General features: G+C 44.2%; 1 protein-coding gene across 3 annotated transcripts in view; it reads left to right on the top strand.

Annotated features, from left to right (window-relative positions):
- The first annotated feature begins 402 nt into the window (after positions 1-402).
- Positions 403-17819, top strand: part of FOXN3 (forkhead box N3) — a 173600-nt gene continuing 156183 nt past the window's right edge. The window contains exon 1 of one of the 3 annotated variants that reach the window (XM_042048345.1): positions 403-537. The gene's annotated coding sequence lies outside the window, so the exon portion shown is untranslated. Of the gene's footprint in view, positions 564-643; positions 669-17819 lie in introns of those variants that run through there. The other 2 variants (XM_042048347.1, XM_042048346.1) reach the window with 2 other exon arrangements.

Here is a 17819-nt window from a genome sequence, read left to right as displayed (position 1 = left end):
TTCTGAGTTAGTCATTATTCCTCTGTTTGGTTTGTATCAGTAACAAGCTTTCAAGTTGGTTTCTTCATAGTTTGGCTTTTTTTTTTTGGCTTAAGTTGGCATGATGTTTCAGTCTTAAAACGTGAGTTCCAGTAGGAACTGTTATTGTGTTTATGGGTCCTGTCGTGCAATTTACCTGGTACAGCCATGCAGATGCCTTCTCCACCCTCCTTCCATGGATGGCAGGCCTGGGGCTGCAGCTGGTAGCTGTGTGGTGCTGTGGTGCTTGTCCAGTCCCTGTAAGAACTGTGGCTAGTTGTTGCCATGCTGTTTAAACTAATTTTCTTTATTATTATTAGCATTATTTACATAACTTTTAATGGAAAACCATTCCACCTAAACAAGATAAAGTAAAATTTACTATTCCTGACAGATGTTGACAACTTTGGAACAATGCAGGACACGCTGATTGCATCCGTGCAGTGCCACTGGCTTGGAAGAAGGTTCACCAAAGCAGACGAGTCCTGCCTGTCACCCTGTGGATGATAAATGCCGGAGGTAACCTTTATAACAGCACGTTTCAGGTGACAGTCCAGCCGGAAGCCCAGGGTTCCCTACCGACAGGTCCTTGCTCTCATGGCTGCACAAGTTGAAGTTCATCAGTTTTCACATACCCAGCAAATGAACCGGTGAGGTAGAAGTCGGTGCTATGGATGGCTTGGTGCAAACCACCTTCAGGACTTTTATAAAAGTCCAGGGTCCTGGAGATCATCAGTGGCTACACGTAACACTGAGGATGATTGTGGGTACCCTCAGCTGAAAGCAGAGGATGAAACTAGAGGACAGCCACAGAGAAAGCGCATTTCTCTCTTTTAGCTTAGCAGTGGCCAAATCCTGACCCAGTGTCTATACCTCTTGTCACCCGTATATGGCAGGAACTCTGATAGGGTTTAGCAGCACAATGGTATGTGCTGTTTTGATACTTCAACAGAGATAACAGAAGGCCTAAATAAATCCTGTTTGATGCTTAAATAGGGATTTCATCCTGCTGTGTCTGTAGGCAGATACCAAACAGAGTTTATAATTCACTGTCCAAGAATGTGATCCTTCCTTTCACTTTTTTTTTTTGCATTCCAGCTTGCAGTATTTTAACTAGGTAGAAATTATGGAAATAAAGAACATAGTCACATAATAGTCATACAGAATAAAGTTAGCAGATAATTAGGTGTTGGAAAGCATGGACCTAAGAAGGTCCAGTTACTTCCTTAATACTGTTATTTAATTGGACATTAAAAAGTAGAAATTCTTGAATGTTCACTGATTTCCTGTTACTAAAAACCAGTCAGGCCATGTGAGGGTGCATGTCTCCCGTGCCTTGCTATGTGGCAACAGTTAGAGGGTAAAACTCCCTGAACACCCCGCCACTGTTACCATCTCTGCTGCTTAACAGTTAGCACCAGCTGGGCCCAGCCAGGAGCACCACACTTCTGAGGCCAGAGCAGCTTTTAGACTGCAGCTAAAACTTCTACTACTTTTACTATTCCTCCTCCTCCTAGCTGGAGTGACTGAAGCCAAGCCAGGCTGCCGGAGGCTGTCTGAAGTGTGCTTCCCTCCTGAGTGCAAGCATGGGCCAGGAGTTGGAGCTGGGGACAGCTGTGAGCACCAGGGAGAGATCCCAGGTGAGGGCAGCTGGGTTGTTGGAAAGAGAAAAAGATATTTTATTCCAGCAGCTAAAACCCTTTTGTATTTTGGTTTCTCTTAGCAGCTATCCAAAACATTTGGGAGAAAAGCTGTCTCTTTATTAAATATTTAACACCCTTGCCTTCAGCTGTGGGCTGAGAAAGCTCCCAATCCACATGTGAGTCACCAAGAACTCCTCCAACAGAAGAAGAGGAATTCCAGACTGGAGATTGCTAGAAGAAAAAAAAAGTTTGCTGATCTGGAAAAAGTCCAAAAATGGTTCACATCTCTTGTATATCATAAAGTGAGCACTGCAGTCAGTCTGGTGTGTATGTGGACAAGGAGTCATGGAGTCCCAGATCTGAAGTGGAGAAGCTCTCATTATGCTAGGGAGCATCACACCCTATATAATAGAAATGAGAAGTACACTCAGTAACTGGTCTTTTATTAAATGCTGTCTGCATTTGTATCCTGACATGCCGGAGGTGACAAGGTGTTGATCACTGCTTCCTGTAGTAGTTTGTTCCATTGGTGAATTAGTGCTAGTTTTAATCAGTTTGGCTTTTACCTCCATCCATCCATTAGCACACATCTCTCGGCAAAGCCAGGAGATCCATGATTTGGAGGTGCCCAGCTCTCTCAGGGTGACAGTCTGGGATTCATGTTCGGAGAGGAGGAGTGCAGGCTCCTGCAAAAAGAGCGTATGGTAACAAATGGTGTGATAAGAACGAGTTGTGATAACAAGAAAGGTCACGGCTATCCTAGCGCTGCTGGTGGTGAACACTGTGCTTACGTGTACTGTGCAGGCATGGAGCGTGTGATCAACTCTGCTTTTTATTTCTATTAAAGTGACAGGAACTGAATGAATAAAATAAGATTAAACTTTTTTAGCATGTTTCTCCCTTTGGCCAAATTATTTTGTCAACATCCCAATGAATTTTTGAGCTGCAGAGATATGTGTCGATCTCTGCCCCATAGCCAATTACAGAGGCATCTCCAGCAGTGGTTTTACACCTCTTACCACTGTGGACCACTTAAAAATTTTTACTGGTGATGTGGGTTCCTCGTATAGCAAACTTATACCTCCTGACAAGAGGTTTACTTCTCCCATTACTATTTGCAGATACTTAAATGGGGTTCACGGTTTATAACAATATTTTCACTGGTTAAAAACCATTGGTCTGTGACACAGGTAGTTTCTGTGCACCCTGAGATCACTCCTACAGGGAGTGGCCACTAAACATTTTCTTAGGCCATAGGCTCTGAGTACTTTAAAGCAACTTCTTGTAGCTTATGTGCCTTATTCTTATTTCAAAGCAATGTTTCTATATTGTCTTGTTTTGAGCTTATGCCTGATTTAAGATTATGAAAGGAAGATCCTTTTTCTTCTGGCTGTTGAGCTTAGAAGTGCACACCTTATAGCCTCACCACCTAGCCCTGCATGGTGCCTATTGGAAGGTGAGGGGTGACACCAGTAGCATGTGTTAATAACACATCCTCAGCTGGGCAGCACTGACTGGCCAACATAGTCTGGTACAAGTCACCTGGCTCCCTTGACCAGAACCTCTGCCTTGTGCAGGTGGGACCTGCGCAGCCACCTTTTGTGTGGGCCTGCTTTTTTGGGTAGAAAAGGTTAATAGATTTGACTCTTTCTGTAGCTGGCCTGTGCTGTGTCCCCCTATCTGGGAGGAGTAAATGAGGTTGTCAAAAGTCAGTTTGAACGTTAGAGACTGAAAGCGGTCAGATTCAATGGGCATTCTGCAAATAACTGGAGATAAGATGATCAGGAGATGGTTTGTACCAGCATTATCGAAAATATTAAGACCCTTTTAATAAAACTCATTGACCAGATGTGCTGCATTGTGTACCTGGATGAACATGTATGTAAGGACTCCTAACCAGGAAGAGCTGGTGTGGCCATCCACCTGTGCCTGAGCTGGCTGACACAGCTGGCAACCCCATTCCCTACCCATTGCTCAGATTGCCCAATACCGCAATCGCCAGCTCTTTGATGAAAGGCAGGTTCATGTATCAGATTGTTGAGCATTAGGGATAGGGGATTAGATTTGCAGTGTAATCTTTCTGTAACATGCCTCTTGATCCAGAGACTGTGCTTTATAAAAGAGCTCTTTTCTCTCTGACATTGTGGAGGCCCGCTCAGGGACGACTATCTTCTACCTTCATTTGGAGATAGTAAGGCTGCTGCTGACCTGATGTTCGTGAAGGTCACAGCTGCACCAGGCAAAATTAGTTCTGTGCAGGACAGTTAAGTAGATTGGATTTTCTCAGTTGTAGCTGATTTGCTTTCATCTGGGTTCCTCTTGCAAAACCATTTAAAGTCCATTCCCCTCTGCCCCCCCACTGCCTATTTATGGGAAAAGATTGGAAGGAGGATATTCCTGCCTGGGGTCCAATTCTGCTTCAAGCCCTATTCTTATATCTTTCCAGGAAAGTGTCTACAGAGGCTGGGGCAGGCTGTGTAATCACTCTGGAGCCTTGGGTTGTATTTCATCCCATCATGAATGTTGTAGGGCCAGGCAGGATGGTCTTCCTCTGTGCCAGCTGATTGTAGCTTTGCACTGTCTGCTTTGGATCCAAAACCCCGCTGGGACTCTTCTGTAGATTTCTGGTAATGTCGCTGCAATTTTAACTGAGCCCCTTTCCAGTCCAGCTTTTTTCTGGAGCCTGATGAAGCCAGGTAATCTGGGTCAAAATGCATCAAAGCCCATGTCTTCTAATCAAGGAAAAAAAACTTCTGAATTGAGCACCAGATTTGGCCGGTTATGTCTGGCCACTAGGAAACCTGTCAGCTACCTGGCTGTGCTGGTAAAACATGACATATGGTTGTGCGTGGGAAGCCCGTTCCTTGTGAGCATGGTGAGGTACAAGAGGGAGAGTGATTTTCACCTGGCTGCATTTTATTTCAGTGGCTTTGCCAATGGGATGTAATTATGGTGGATCTTTGCCTGCTGCCTCAGGTTACAAAGCAACCACTGATGGAAAAGACCTCTCGTTTCCAGGCATCCTCTTCTTTTCAGTCCTTTTTATTGTAAGGTTTGGTGAAACCTGAAGTCTGCAGAAATTGTTGCCTGCTGCTTTTGGGAAGAGAGAACTGGAGGTTGTGGCGGACAACTGACAGAGTGAGGGCTCTGTGACACTGATGACAGACTGTGTGATCCCAGTTCATCCTCACAGTGTGAATGGGGAAAATTCATAGGTAGATTTGCCTGAGGGCCTGGCAGGGGCATGTGGTGTGTGAAAGGGTTATTTCCTTCTTTGCAAAGTCACCTTCAGCCTGTCAAAAATCTTTGCTGCCTGGGACTATATGGAAAAAGGGAGTATGGAGACAATTGAAGTAAAGGAGAGGTATTCTATGGTATGTTCCCGCCTCCCCAAAACTGTAGCTGATCAGAGTTTAAAGGAGATGAGCTTTAATTGCTCCCGGAGCTTCATGTCTGTCCTCTCTGGATACCAGAACAGTGCTGGCAGCACTTCTGGATCCTGAGGAGTAGGGTCCAGCCTGCCTGGGAGAAGCAAGAGGGCCATGGAGAGCAGGTGTGTGCCCCAGTCCATGTGTGCGAAGCAGGTCTCTTTGACCTGGTTGCTCTGATCAGCTGTATTAACACAGACTGTTACAATACAGCTGATCTGGGCCTGTGGCGTTCTGCAGACTGACCTGGAACTGATGCAGGAGTGTCCTAGTGTACAAACTGTTGAAAAAGAGAAGCACTAAAACAAGATTTTTGTATTTCATTTTCTTTTCTGAAAGCTTTGCTCACTAACCCGTCCTGTACTGCATTGAAAACGTGTGATAATCTCCATTTGTCTTTGGCATTTTCTCTTGCTTTTTATTGGCATCTCCTCTGATGTTGTGACAGTATGTCCTGTGCTGGATTACAGGTATAAATACTGCTTTGGGATTGGGCTTTTTAGTCAACATGCATTTGGGAAAGGTGTTAGTGGCTGTCGAGGAGGCAGTGTGCAGCCTGTGAAGGTGCAGTAGTTGGAAACATCAGCATCCTTTGTGTCTGTGTTTCAGAATAAGTCTGAGGCATGAGGATTTTAGGTTTTCTATTCAGACAGTATTACATTAGGAATATGAAGTATTTGACAGTTCTCTTACATTTACTCTTCTAATGTCAAAATGTGTCACATCTGGTATTAATTGGTGGAAAATTATGGCTTTAATTTACCAATTTGATTGTCTGGGAAAATTGAAGAGAGTGTAGCATAATAAATGAATGCCTATTAATCTTTAAAATTTGTCTGTTTACTATCTGCTAAAGCAGCCTGTTATGTGGTGCTTTCTGGAGGTACTATTACTCATGGAGAGGAATTCCTACCTGGGAGGGCCATGGCCAAAGTGTATCAGGGTCGCTAAGGTGAGGATACGGCTGCAGAAGTCCTGGGCCAGTGATAGCTCAGACACCCACCTGAGGAAGGGTCTCCTCCAGGGAGGCAGGAGGCTGCCATTTGTTATTAACCCTGTGGAGGTGCAGGCACACCGTCCCCATTCCCATGTGTGTGCCAGCCTGTTCCACACAGTCCTGGGTGTGGGGCAGGAGCAGCAGCACAGGGACATGGCCTTTGCTCTTCTCTTTCCCTTCACCTGGGGCTGTTACCTCCATGTGGGTTTCTTAGCCCAAGGCACAGGCTACTGCTTCATTGATGCCCAACACAAATAGACATATTTGTCCACAGTAATTGTTTTAATCATTATTAATGAACATTAATTTCCAGCCAGAGCCCTCCAAAAGCCCTGATTTTTTCAAACTTGCTGACACAGGAGCATAGGCAAAAGAAGCCAGATTGTTCTTCCTGGGGTTGCAAATGAAACAGTTTGTCTCGCAGGCGTGTGGATCAAACCCAGAGCAGAGATACACTTTGGCAAGGCACTGTCACTCTGTCCTGACAACCCCAGCTCTAATGAGACAGGCCTCCACTGCCTTTGCAACTGACAGGCGGGCAAAGCAGAGGAAGCTGGTGGCAGCATACTGTTACTTGGGTACTGTGTGTGGATGGTGACAGGCTCAATAGCTTTTCTATCAAAAGACACCCATGTGTTTGTGAAAATACATTTTTGGAGGATCAAATACCAGGTGCTTATTTTAGTAGCAGAAAGCCCTGAAACATGCCAACTCTGGAATAAGCTGATTCTGAAAGCTGACATATTCTGTATGATTATTCCAGTATACGCCATCTGTCAGTAGCATATCCAAATATTTATGTATTTTGATTATTCTAACTGTTACGAGGGTACTGAAGCTTATAAATAATTTCATTTTCAGCAATCATTTTATTACTCTTCCATGGTTTGATAATGACATTTTGCGTGTTCCCGTTCAGTCTCTGACACAAGGAAGAGTCACAGCATGGCTGTGTAAGTGACAGCCTTCTCACAAAAAGCCTGTGGCCAGGGGATGCCTGAGTCTGTGTCCTCCCTGGGTCTGTGCCAGTTCCCACTCCCTTCATCTCCTTGGTCTTCAGGCTGTGCTGCGCTTCCATTCAGCTCCATCCTGCCTTGTCAAGTGACTGTGCTTAGATTGGCAAATGATATAATATGACTAATTATGTTTAATGCAGATAATGTCTTATAATCAAAATAAAGAGTGGATTGCAAACAGATCCTTAAAGGGCACCAGGCGTAGAATTGACGCTGTATTTATTACCAATAACATCGCTGAAGTGCTAACAGCTGCTCAGCTCCAGCAAGTGCGGCCCCTTTGCAGAGTTTTCCAGAAGAAGGGCTAAGTGTATCAGAAGCACATTACTGCTGATAATAGTAATTAGTTCAGTAGAGCTCAAAATGTTTTGTAAAATATTATTATCCTGATTTTGCTGCTCTGCAAACTGTGTCAGAGAAACAGCCTCCTTGGCTCAGAGGAGTCACTGCTGGCTGTGGGGATGGCCCTGGTGCTGGTGCAGGGCTGCTGCCCTCTCCTTAGACCACATTGCTCTCTGCAGCTGAGTCTAGAAATCTAAGGGATGTGCCTTCTCTATCTCTGCCTTCATTTTCACCAGCGTTAGCAAAGAGCCTTCAGTAGATGGAGAAATGCACTGATGTGGAAGTAGATTTGGGTGTTAGATTTTTGAAAAGCTATTGTTAAACTGAAAAAGGAAACCACAAGCTGTAAAGGTTGACAAAGCTCCTCTGTAAGGGACTCTTATTTTGCTGTGTACATTTGCTTTCTCTTGCTTACTAAAGGGATAAAGTGCAATCTAGGTTTCAGAGAGAGATGGCTGATTAATCTGTCTGCCAGGTACGTATGGAAATAAATTAGCAAATAGTGCATCTGGGATTAGACTACAGCAGAGATGATAAATTATTGCCGTCTTCCATGGCTGTATTACTGAAGCTTCACTGGGTTCCCAGTACTCAGTTACTTGCTATTCACATGGTATTACCATGGCTGTGGGATGGAAAGCCTCTATATTTGATGCAATTTTCTGTGATAGGCTAGTTTGAGAACAGATCTGGCCAGACCCATAAGGATATGCTGTATATTTAGATTAAGTAAAAGCAAAGAGATTTGATTTAGTTCTTCTGCTCTGCATGAAATTCTGCTGGTTTCTGAGGACAGGAGTGCTCAGAAAGGAGAAAGGCAAGGACCTGCAAGAGGTTTTTCCACTATCTGCAGTCACCCTCCACCCTTTATCCCAAACAGCAGAGTTATCTATGCTAGCACAAAGTTGTGAGGCCCTGGAAGAGAACATTCTCTGGCTTAAACCTCTCCCACACCCCTGGCTTGACCCAGATGTAGTTCCAGATTGCACAACTCCAGCTTATCTCTGAGATCAAGAGTGAGATGAAACATCATGGGGGCAGGTAGCATTTGCATTGAATGCTAATACAGACTTCTCAGCTGTGTTTCTGCTTTTGCTGCATTTCTCATGTCTGTTTAAACTGATGCACAGCTGATGGGCTGGCAGCTGAGACATACCAGCACTGCCTACAACAGGACATGCAAATGGAGTAAATGTGACAGCAGACACGTGGTGTGCTGCCTTTCTGGAGGAAGAAGGGGTCATGCAGAAGTTCTCATCAAGTCTGTGTCACGTAACAGCTGTGGTGCAGAGGTGCCAGATCCTGTGGCACACCAGGGAGCTGCGGGAGTGGTGGCAGCATTGCTGGAAAAGCTGCAGCTGGTCTTTTAACAGGGAGTTTGCAGCCTGGTGTGGAGACCTGGTGTCTCCAGGTTGACCCGCATAGGCCTTCCAGGTCTCAAAAAACCAGTGCTCATGCAGGCTGGCTCTGGGGCACAGGGTGGAGATGAGCAGGACAGGATGTTTGTAGAGCTGCTGGGTGCTGGTTGTTTTTCAGCTCCCACCTGTGGCACTGGCGAGTGGGCACGAGCCTGGCACAGGGCACAGACAGCCATAGGACCGGTCTGCTGCACCTTCAGGCTGGGCAAGGTGAAGTGCTGGGCTTGAGGGACAGTTACTGGGTGACTGTGACCTCTTGTGTTCTTCTCCAGTCACTCCTTGCGGTCCGTGAGTCAAGCACAATTAGGACGTGTGTGTTTGTAATTGAGTAAGGCTAACAAGAACAGCGCCTTTGGTTACAAGATGCATGGGTGGATGCCGAGCTGTAAATCTGAGCTAGCGAGGACTCTGAGAGCTCTGTTCAATTAATCCAAACACAGAAATATTTACTAGAAATAGATCTATTTTCCAGTGACTTTATTTGCAAATTTTGGTTAACAACAACAGTTTACTCCTAATATGATCATGTCAAGCAGCAAGTGGGACTTACTGTTGTTCCTGGCCTTTCCCACAAAGTGTTTTGAGCAGAATGCAGAGTGAGTCAAAGGAAGCACTGGCTGATGGATGAACAGATTGCGGCACAGCCATCTATTCTATTGCGCACTTCCAGGGAGAACCCAGCAAATTAGATGTGCTGTTTTTAACTATGCAGAGAAAACGAAAGAAATTACGTTATGAATGAAAAATTAGGTGGAAATGTCTACTGTCTCATAAACAATTCAGGAATAACTCCCTCTAAAATATTCTGGTTTATGCACGCATTTAATTTGTGCTCTGGGAGCAAAATAAAGTTGCTAAGATAAAACATTCTAATAATGATTTATGTAAATTTATTTGAACAAAGCAATGATGTAGTTGCCTATAGCAAATTGTTTGGAATGTGAAATGGTATTTACGAACTGCTTCTGTCTATATGAATACAATGGATGATAGGAGAAGCTACATGAAGAAAACAAAATTTTGCATTCAAAAGGGACTCTGATGCCATGTCTAGTGAGCAGGACAGCCAGTCGAACAGATTGCTGAGCGTCTGATAAAATAATCTCTAGCTTGATTCTTCCTAGGCTATTTATAGCACGTGTTTAATTTAAAATTTAGGTATGTGCTGCAGATGACCCTAACAATTATACCAGGGCCATGTATGATAATACAAATTGTTTGCCTCACATTGCACATATGCCAAAATCTCAAGTTGCTTTGCAAGGAGAAAATCAGGCTCCATATCCTCAAAATATGGCTGAAAATACGAAAACAATTGTAGTCCCCAGCTGCTACGGGCATATGGGGCCAAATTTATCCCATCTGTTGAAGGTTATGGAGTTCCGCCAGGGATGACTTTGATCCCGTATGTCTAACAAAGTGGAACCAATATGTCAATATAAGACATCTTGCTGCTTCTGATGTTCTCCTAGTAAAACATCACCATTCAAAGTGGCGTGAATTTCCCAAGTGCCCGAGTCACAAACACAATCATGGGGGATATTTCAGAAGTGCTCTGATTCTTGCTGTGTTGATGTTAAAGCAGTGAACAACAAATTGGCTTTTTCCTCAATGAGGGCTCGAGCCTAGGAGCTGCTGGTATAAGCGAGTGTATATCAGCCCCAGGCACAGAAACCAAGGGCCATTTGAAGCATTTTAAGCAAAACACTGCAGGACAGAAAGCTGTTTCTGCATTCAGGTATTGCAAGGCATGTTTCACTTGAAAAGCTTTTTTCAAATCAGGAATGATAATGCCATGTAGAAATAGTGGGGTTATTTACTGTATTTGCTTTGGCATACCAGGGCATCTTTAGATACCTGGTGATGGGCAGAGACACAAAGTCTGCATTCAGCTTCAGCCATTTACAAGTTTAAGAGACATTTGAATCCCTTGCTTTGAACAGGGCTAATTTCCTAGTTCCCAGCAGCTACTCTCTTGGGGATTAGAAGGATTCAAGTAAAATGGTGCTCTGTCATCTGACTGGGTTCTGGTGATGTTTTTTACAGTTAAGTTCCTCCTCATTTATTCTGGACAAGTTATAAGTGCCAGGTGTAGGAAAGCTATATTTTCTGCTCAGGGCTTCACTGGTGACAACACAATGGTCTTTCCAGCACCAGGCTGGTGTATTAAAGGCAATAATGAACAGAAAGTGACACTCTTTGGTCTAATGCTTACAGTAAGGCTGTTCTTTTGGGCTCTTCATGCATATCTGAGCAAGACTGGGAAAATCATGTAAGTGCTGGCATAAGAAGCCTGCAAATTAGAATCTCTGACCAAGCTGGTGTTTATTTCCAGCAATGCTACGCTGGACTCTGTGAAAGGCAGATCTTGATAAACACTGTTCCTTAGCATAGCTGACAAAATTTTACATAAAATTATCCTGGGAGATGATTGTACAGTTTAAAATGTGACTGCAGACATTTATAATCAAATTACTTTGCCCCCATTCAGTATATGGCACCTTATAAAGAGGATTTTGAATGGCTGTGGACAGAGCCACTTCAGTCTCTGTTTAGAAAGCACTAGGTACTGTTATCCCGGAGTGAAGAGGTATGAAAGTACAGTGGACTTGCCCCACAAGCAGCAAATGGAAGATCATCTATTTTGCTCTATTTATTCCTTTGTGATCACTCTCTTCTCCCTGGGGCTTTCTCATCTGCACACTCTGCATTACTTATGGACTGCCAAGCCAAATCTCCAGAGACATCTGAGAAAACCTGACAGGTTCAGTTTCAAATCTCCATCAATGCTACATTTCCCTCCAAACCAGAATTAGCCCCTGGAAATTGGAGTGAAGCTGTATGTACCTTTTGTTTGGCTCTTTGGGAGGCCGTTCCTTTGCCGCAGCAGATCAAAACCAGGGAGATCACCAGATCATTTGCTGAGATGGCACATCTCCCTCCATAAATATGTGGTTAATTTTAATAGCTCAACTGTTTAATGTGCTGGGTTATAGCTAACACTGTCTATTACTTGTAATGAGCTAAACTGGGACACCTCTGTCACTTGAGGGTGCTACAGCTGAAAGTCGGGTTTCGTAAGAAGCTCTTGATCTGTCAGTGGCGACCACAGCTCTCGCATCCTCAGCTGAGATAAAAGCACCGTTTGCTTAACAGGATTGAATTTTCCTCAAAGAAATAATTGAAACAATAGGAGAACCACCCAAACCTGTGCCGAGCATTAGCAGATGGGCTGGTTTAAAATCGATCCATTTGGAAAGGAAATAATGTGCAGATTGGTCAAGGTAATGATGGTATCGGATGATAAAATGGACGTAGGGGTGGAAAAAGCTTGTGAGGGATATGGTGTCACCTAAAAGCTTTGCAGAAGTGCTTTTATTACCCTGAATCAGCTTGGTTTTGCACTGACACTTAGCTGTTTGCAAAGAATTATACCTGCTTCTGAGATAAATACATCTGACAGTGAACTCTTAACCCCTCTTTTTCAGGCCCCTTCTGAGCAGTGGCTGTGGAGAACGAGATGCCTTCAATTTTTCCAAATACAGAGTTAGAGAAAATGGGGTGCAAAACCATGGTACATAATTTACTAGTGAGCAGAACACTTCAGGAAAATTAGAGTCATTATTGAATGTAATGAAACCTGACAAATTAGAGTTTCATAGGCCCTCCCTGAGATTAGCGTGATCCATTAAACATGCTGACTGCTAAATGGCGTTGTCCCATTTCCCCATAAGAACTTGAGAAATTCTGAGGTAACTCTGGCTAACAGCTGATTGAAAGCACCCAATCAAGAGCTCCTTAAAGTAAGAGGAGAAATTATCCTGATTAACATTATTTCCAAGAAGGTAGTCTCTAAGTAGGCTGTAAATTGTGTTAGAAGCATCTGGGTATTGCAGGGAAGGCTGAATTTGACACTGAAGTGGCCACAAAGTAATGTACGAAGTGGAGTGATCAAGGCAAGAACATTTTGTTGATTGTGGTGGGAAAATTGAATTACTCTCAGTTGCATAGCTATTCAGAATATGGTACACAGTTTAAAAGAAGAACAAGCAAATACAAAGAGCAGAAAAAGCCCCTTTCACAAATCCTTCTTACCTCATTATTTATATCTTGTTTTCACAGGGAATACTGTGGCAGGCTGGTCATGAACGCCTTATCCATTATGCTAAGACATCCCACTGATGCAAACGAAATCAATACAATAGTATTCCTTAAAATAATTGCTTTTTTCTTGACTGATTCTACATTAAAAGCAACCTTTACATGACAGCCATTAGCACCTGAGACCTGGTCACTGGTGCTGACTGAGCTCTGTGAGATAAACGGTGAAGGGTCTGTGTGATAGAACTGGTACTGAATTTCACAACAAAACATTCAAACTGGGAGTCAGTGAGAGAGTGCATAAGTTGCCAGTTTGGGATAGAGGGTCTTTATCTTGTGGAAGAGGTAGCACATGGATATTCTCTAGTGCCTGCTGCTTCAGGAACCACCTTAAACAGCTTTCTTGAGCAGAGGAGATGCTGTGTCTGTAGATGAACACAGTAATATTCCAGCACAGATGAGCCTCTCCCTTGGTAAATTGTCTCAAAATCCAAATCCCACATCTAAAAATGTTATATAGCATATGTGTGCTCAAGCAGTGCACCTGCAGTTTAGTTTTGCTTGTTCCATGTCTTGGTCAAACCCATCACCCATCCCATGTCCCAGTTTGGGAGGTCCTGCATGCTGCCAGGCACAGTCTATAGTTTCAGAAGCTTCCAGTGCAACGATGCATGACACTGAAATGCAATAAAAAGTAAAACCTGGAATAATGGCAGGCATTAAAAGATATTTCTGGTATTTCTGCACCAAAGATTTAAGTGAAATGCTAAAAGGCAAATGAAAAGACCCACATGACTACAATTTAATGCTAAGAGCTGTCTAGCATGGTAATGTTATCTCATTTCATAACATCCTCAATGACCAAAGCTGATCCAGATGATTGATTTGTTGTAGTTTTCCAGGATCACTTATTAAAAATGGCTCAGCTAGTGGTGCTTTGGGTGGTGTTCCAGCCAGAGCAGTGGGTACTGGTACAGTGTTAAAGTGCCATCATGCCATGTAAAGAAGAATTGAAGGAAGAAGCTTTGGAAGGTTGAAAAGGAAAACAAGCACTTGAAATACAAATAAGATTCCTGTAATCATACCTCTGCCTAGGAGTCTATCAGCATGGCTGGTGTGGTGCAGAGCAGAACATGATGAATGTGAACATAGACCCAGAGAAGTTAAGTTTATTCCCGCCTAATCGAATTGCTTATAAACATTTATAGTGCCCATCCCTGTAATATCTGAGCTCTGTTTGACATTGTTGTTCAGGACTAGCAGCTCATGCTTGCTACCAAGAGGAGATCTTTAAGGAAGATCTCTGTTGGTTATGATGTAGCTTATACATAAAAATATTTACAGTAGCTGCTTACATCTATCCTCTTCTAAAAGATAAAGCACTTGAGTGCAGGCTGACTGCCTGCTACCTTCTCATCTCCCTGACGTTCATTATAAACCGAGAAGACAAGTTTTTTAAAAGCTATTCAGATGTTTTGTGCCGTAACTTTCTCCAGTAGATGTATTCCTATTGATTGCAATGAAGCACACAGAGTAGAACAGAACAGATCAATTGAAAAGTAAAGTTAAGACAGCAAGCACACTTCTTTTCCACTTACCATAATGGAGGCAGTTAGGGCTGGATCTATCCCAGGTGTAATGCTGCTGAAGTCAATGGAGTTGTACCAGCGATGAATTTGGCTCCCAGTGTTTTGTTTTGACCTTTTCAGAAGGTTGCTCTGCAGGAGTGAAACTATTACATACAGTCAGTGACACCTTAAGTCGAAATATAGAAAAGGCAAAGCTAGTGTGCATAGCACCTTTTTCATTAAGGAAGAAGCCTGACTTTTATAGAGTAAGGGCAAAAGAATTGATTCTAGGTAAGTGCTAAACTTAGTCTCAGGTTTCCCTGGTGAATTACAATCCCAAGTTGGCCTGAGACTTGAACATCTCTGTGTTTGTGCATGGCTGTCTAGAAGGGGCTGCATTGTCTTTCTGTATACCTGTGCATCAGAATGGGTTTGAGTTGGATATCAGGGCCTGCAGAGACACTATTCATCTACTCACCAATGATCCATCTAAACCAACTGAACGTACTTCTTCATTCAAGTCCTGAAATTGCCTGGCAGTGCTCAGTGTGACAATCTTTATTAGCTGGTACACTTGGATTTTGGTAGTTACCACAGGTTCTTCACACACTGCGGTGATCTCAGGAAGGCAGGGACTTCGGAGTACTTTCAGTCTCAAACTGTTCTGTTTTACATCTTTGGGTGCACTAATCCAGGCTGAGAGAGCAGCCTCTTCTGTGGCAGCTGACAGGCAGCAGTGCAACTGAGAACAGGCCCTCCTACTGTGTTGCCCTCCACTGAAATTTCCAGTGGTCTCTGAGAGCAGTAACAGTGAGCACTGTCCACAGGGACAGGGGTTTTACTAACAAGGACAGAGACAGGAAAGCTCTGGCTCCTCCTCAGATAGCTGAATTAGCAAGGATGGCAGAAGTCCACAGAGGGGTATCCGAGGTGTGCTGCAGGAGGTCCCTTTGCCTGCAGTGGGATCAGGGCAGCTAGAGCAAACACTGGTGCTGCTGCGGTGGAAGGGAGAGCTGTGGGAGGGGGTGCCCAGAGATGTGCCACACTGTCACACTGCCTTGGCCTGGAGGTGTTGCTCAACAGGTGCTCCTGGGGTGGCTGGTTGTGTGCTCCTACTACTCTTCTCATAGCTCCTTTTTTTTCTCTTTCTTCACATTCAGGTCTCCCCTTCCCTTTCCTTTTATGGCCCCTTCCTTCCTCCTGGCCTTCCCAACAAAGCTCTTCTCCAGCTGACCTTAACACACTGCTGGCAGTAAACTGGCACGTGCAGCATGTCAGTCTGCTGACTTCTGCAGCCCTAACACAGCCTGTGGGCCTTTGGGGCGCAGGGTCTGATCCCACATTGCCTGGCTCAAGTGGACCAAGACATCCCCTTCCCCTTAGCTACTTGTACAGTAAATGCAGTGATTTGCAACAAGTCCAGATTTTCCTGGTGGGACAGGGAGGAGGAGTAAGTAGGTCTAAAGAGTCCTTGAGCCACTTGGACCTACCCAGCCTGCATGTGAGGTGAGAGGATTTCAACACAGACAACTCTGAGTAAGACCATTCATGTTGATGCAAAGTTTTTAGTCAAATACAATCTCACTATCCTCATTTGCCCTATTTCTTGCACCTTGTAATTCCTCTGCTAGGTGAGGTTTGAGTCCCTGTCCCAGCAGAGGTTCCCAAGCAGGAGACCATGAAGTAGTCTCCTGCAGACTCTGTAGAGTCTACAGCACTGTGTTTACTAGTTTCTTCTAAAGTGTTATCATAAATAATTAAAGCTAAACTGTGCTTGTTAAATAAATGAGGAATGCACATGTTCAGATGCATTATCTATGTTTTAATTGCACTCATTTGTTGATGCTGTCCTTGGGTAAGGAGGCGGGAGCCTTCTGCCTGAATGAAGGACTTGGGAGCTGCAGGATCTGGGCTGAAGGAGTGGGCTCTCATTTGTTTGCCCAGGAATTTTAAAATTAGTGTAGTGGTGAACATCATCCAGTGCATGAGATGATGTTTGTGGTGAGAGGTGCCATCCTTCTGCTATGGGCTTTGAAAGTGTGAAGATACTACTTTCTGGGGTGAAGTATTTACACAGGTGGTTTCTCACATCCAGGCTGCTGTTCAGGATGTGCAGGACAACCAGGTGAATCCCAGTATCTATCATGTTTGCAACCATGTGTGTTCGTGCTGAGGACTTTGCAGTGGGCGCTGCTCACGCCTGCCCGGCACAGCCTGCCTAGGGCTGGGCTGGCCCCAGGGCTCCCTGAGGTGTTCCCTATGCTGCTTCCTGCACCAGGGGCTCCGGTTGTTTTGTTTCCTCCTACAATGTTCTCACGTGCTGTGGGTCCTGCTGTGCCTGTGTGACACGCACACGTCAGTGCCTGTGCTGCCTGTGACCCAGCAGGCCCCAGTCAGCTGCCGCCACACACACTGCGCCCCGCAGGGTTCACTCGTCTGTGGGCTGTAGCATCCCTCCCTTCCAGAAAGCCATCCAACTTCATCTTAGAACTGATTTTAAAACTAACTGCTGCACAGAGTCTCACAGCTGTCCTGATTAGGGATTTGAAACTTCTGGACTCAGTAACTCTATCTTCATTAGGAAGATCTGTTTTTATAATAATTGTCTCTAAAGGGGGCCTGGGGGATTATTAAGAGATGGCATTCATTATCAGTAAAAATACCATGAAGAAATTTCATAGACAAATGTTGATGTTCTGGATGATGTAAATTTTCTTCTGCAAGGAAACAATTTTATCTAAAAAGCATAATTATCTTAATAATTATCTTGAAAACTAAATGGGATTTTGAGGCTTGGTCAGGATTTTCTAGGTGCTTGACACCTGCATTGCTGAGCAGCTGGGAAAGGTAAGGCTGGTTATTTGGGGAAAAAGCCTGAAGACAAACCAACAGAAAAAAGGATGTGGCGGAAGAGTAGTAGTAGTATCATTGGTAAGGAAGGGCTTTGGTAGAATCTGACATTTAGAACACAGGCTAAGTTGGAGAGGGATGAACTCAGGCTGCACACACCAACTTTGGAGTTTGAGGGCTGAATGCTGATAGAATATGGCAGATGTAGAACAAATGAGTTTTATTTATTTATTCATTTATTTATTTAACTAGGAAGTTACAAGGGGGGCTAGTAGCTATGGGATCTTCTGGACAGTGTGATGAATCAGTAACCAGCAAGAGGGCTTGCTGGCAGGAGGTGAAGGTGCAGTAAGGCTGCCCTGGATTAGGAAGAGATGGACAGAACAAGGTGATGAGGAAAAGGAGTGGGTTGCTTGCTGAATTTCTGGAGGTTTTCTA

This window comes from Corvus kubaryi, unplaced genomic scaffold, assembly GCF_017639235.1.
Source record: "Corvus kubaryi isolate FWS band 111438036 unplaced genomic scaffold, C.kubaryi_AGA036_p1.0 66, whole genome shotgun sequence".
Taxonomy (NCBI): Eukaryota; Metazoa; Chordata; class Aves; order Passeriformes; family Corvidae; genus Corvus; species Corvus kubaryi.
Note: the sequence above shows the minus strand (reverse complement) of the source record. Positions and strands in the feature narration are given on the sequence as shown.